We start from the raw sequence: 3,331 nt of genomic DNA, 5'->3' as shown, positions 1-3,331 counted from the left end.
TGTCCACTCTTTCCACCTCAGAGCCACAGATAGTGAGTGGATGGAAGTCCCTCTGCTGTTTCCTGCTGAATCTTACCTTGGGACACTGGGAATGAATGCACTAACAGTAAAAAAGATACAGTACACTGACTAACCAGCCTCTACCTAATCTCTATAAACATATATTTGCATATGAATGCAGATCCTGTAGGCAAGGGAACAGGATTTTGGCATCAGAAGCATTCAGGTTTCCATTTCCTAGTATTGACCAATCATGGTTAAGCGTGCTTTGGTTGCATACAGGTAAACAGTCCCTGTGGAGAGCAAAAGAGGTGGAACACATTGGCTGAAATGCAACCCAGGAAGCCATCGCCAGATGACAATTTAGCATTTAAAAAAAAAAAGTTTTTAGAGATTAGCCGAAATGTGTCTTTCTCTCATCATTGTCGCATCTCAAGTGGCTAATCAAACTGCAGAGGAAGTGTTGGCCTTGAATATCATTTTCTGGATGTAATGTAATATCACTACATTATGTAAAATGTAATACATTTTCCCCTGCATTTTCTCATAAATTATTACATATTATTACAAAAAGTGAGAGTTAGACTTTTTTAATGAACTGCATTTTGAATGCGCTGAAGCTTTGTGATGTCCTTATAGGGAGCCCTGTCTAAAGACCATTGCAGCAGTCGAAAGAAGAAAGTTTTTTCAGGTTGGCGTTTGACACGAAGTCCCTGAGTTTGGCTGTATTTGTAAGATGGTAACAAGCTTTATGTGGGTTACTTAGACTAAGATCAGAGTCAACTATAAAGCCAAGAGGGGACCACAGGTCAGTGGCAGGAGTCTAATTTAATACGTTTATTTTAAATTCATTTATAACATGTACAGATGAAAAGATTATTATTACAACCAATATTTAATCAAATAAACTTGTCAAGATCCATATCCCTTTTGCAACAGAGACAGTACAGCCAAGATAAGACACACAACATACAGTCAGTCACCTATAAGGACATACAAACAGCATCAGAAACAATCAGTGACAGTGACTGATGGCTGCACACATTGTTTGTCTGACACAGCTGACAGGACATACAGCGAGGAACAGAGGGAGTGAGGGAGGTGTCTACCTGCCAATTTAGGGACAGATGGTGTGAAAGAGTATAAAAAGAGAGACAAAGAGGCTTGGAAAGGCCAAAGTCGCTGCTCTTTTCTCTTGAAGTTAGCCTTTGTTTTGTTCTGCATTTTGTGGTTATTTGCTTCCAGCTTTGTTGCTGAGTTCTTTTCCTTAGTCAATTGTTTGCATTTGTGCATTTATATTTATATCCTGATGTATCACATTAGTAGATTTCAATAAGATATCCTCAGTGTCCTAAAATGTTTATCCTCACGTGGTATTTTTTGCTTTCGTCAATTAAGACTTTATATGCCAAGCAAAGCAACAGGCAGACATTTGTCAAATAAATTATAGCACAGACTCTCCTCTTTTGACTGACCATTTGTTTCTGCCGTCATCCCAGATATTCTTTTAACACTGAAATATTGGTGACAGTGGCTGACATACAACCAGTCCTCAATGTTTTATTTTTCTCCCTAGAGATGTTTTTTCAGATTTCTGACAGGCCTGTTTCTTCTTCTGGTTATCTGGCTGGATTCCACTGTAACATGTATTACCACCTGGCTGACTTTTTTCTTATTTTATTCAGTTCTACCCATGTGAATAAAATTGAAAGAAATTGGTTCGCCTAATTTCATTTCTTAGAACATCAGAAATGTGTGTAAGATTCACTTGACAACTTGACAAACATGGTCTAGCCTGGGTCTTTGTCCTGTAGGGTTCAGTCAAATCAGTTCAACTTCGACAGGCAAATTCATGACACTGACTGATTGCAAATGGTCCCGGCAGTGCTGACCTTTTGAGAAAATGAAGTGGAACATACCAGACTCTAATGCTCCATGGACCCAAAAACACAGAAGCAAGAAAAAGCCTTAGGCAAAAAAGAATCTGCCACCTTGGAACACAGCATCCAGTTTGTGATTCTTCAAACTCATCTTGGTGGTCTTTCTGGAAGGATCAACATGCGTTAGCTAGTCCTTCACCACCCTCCTGGGTTGATTGCAGTTCACACACTGCACAGCTTTGTGTCTCTACAGTAGGGATGGGACGATATACTGCATATAAAGCTCAGATTAATTTATTGTGGTGAATTTCCATTATAATTGGGAATATCTTCACATGGCTTGGCTTAAAAAAAGCTGTCCAGCTCTCCAGCATACAGTCCTATATTGATTTTGATATATTGATTTTTGTATGTTTTAGTGCCATTTGAAAAGTATGAAATATATTTTCATGATTATCGTGATAATATTGTGTATCGCAATTACTTTGGCCAAAATGATTGTGAAGAAATTTTCATATTTCATTGTCCAATGACTACTCTACAGAAAACTAAACTGAAACCAGAACTTCAAGGTTCTGTTTCAGAAGTAAGAAAGCCTTATTCAAAATGAAAAAGGCATTTGTAATAACAGGCACTACATATGTTTAGATAAAAAAAAAATACAGCATAGTGTTTTTCCTGACCTTTAACAAACCATTTTTCCCATGAGCCCCAGACAATTGTGTGTTAAACGTTACAACTCCATGGGTGAGCTCTCAATTAGAAATGGAAATAATTAAATGATAATGACAATGAAACATCACTTAACTGTAGTGTTTTTGAGATTTTCTACAATATCACAAAACAAAATATCGCGATACTCAAGTGTATTGATATTTTCTTACATAATAATGTGGGTTAAATCCTAGTATGTATAGCATCTAACACCTGTATACCTGGTACTCCTAGGCAAGCATTATTGGCAATACTGTGCTAACAGAGGATACAGAATGTATCCATTTTGCCACAGACTAAATGCAGTACACAACATTCAAGTAACCACCGTCAAACACTTGGGCTATGGGCACACTGCATGTCTTAATGTTCAATGATTTTTTTGCGTGGTTGTTTACATTATAATTTAAATGCGACCGCCATCAGACTCCAGTGTGATCAATCGACGGCCCCGAAGTGACCCACATTCGCAGCACGCAGTGTTTACAGACGTAGATATGGATGCTACACATGTCAGTGTGTGTGTATCAATTTTGAAGTATTTGTGCAATCGGAGCTGACAAAATTATGATGATGATTATGATATTGCCGCGTCCTGCCTCCTCCGGTGCAGAATTGTGATGCCTGTCTCACTTCAATGACATAAAAGTCGGATGAAATGCGTGCTGACCATTCAGACTGAGGTCGCTTTGAAAAACATCAGATATGTATTGGATTTAGGACCACATATGAAAGTG

At 38.2% G+C, this 3,331-nt stretch overlaps 1 protein-coding gene across 1 annotated transcript in view; it reads left to right on the top strand.

The window, feature by feature from the left end:
• LOC118342677 (protein O-mannosyl-transferase TMTC1-like) overlaps positions 1-3,331 on the top strand; it is an 8,553-nt gene that overhangs the window by 624 nt on the left and 4,598 nt on the right. The window lies entirely within an intron of this gene.

This window comes from Morone saxatilis, unplaced genomic scaffold (genome assembly GCF_004916995.1).
Source record: "Morone saxatilis isolate NCDOM2014 unplaced genomic scaffold, NCSU_SB_2.0 Contig10, whole genome shotgun sequence".
Lineage (NCBI taxonomy): Eukaryota > Metazoa > Chordata > Actinopteri > Moronidae > Morone > Morone saxatilis.
This window is presented reverse-complemented; position numbering and strand designations above follow the sequence as displayed.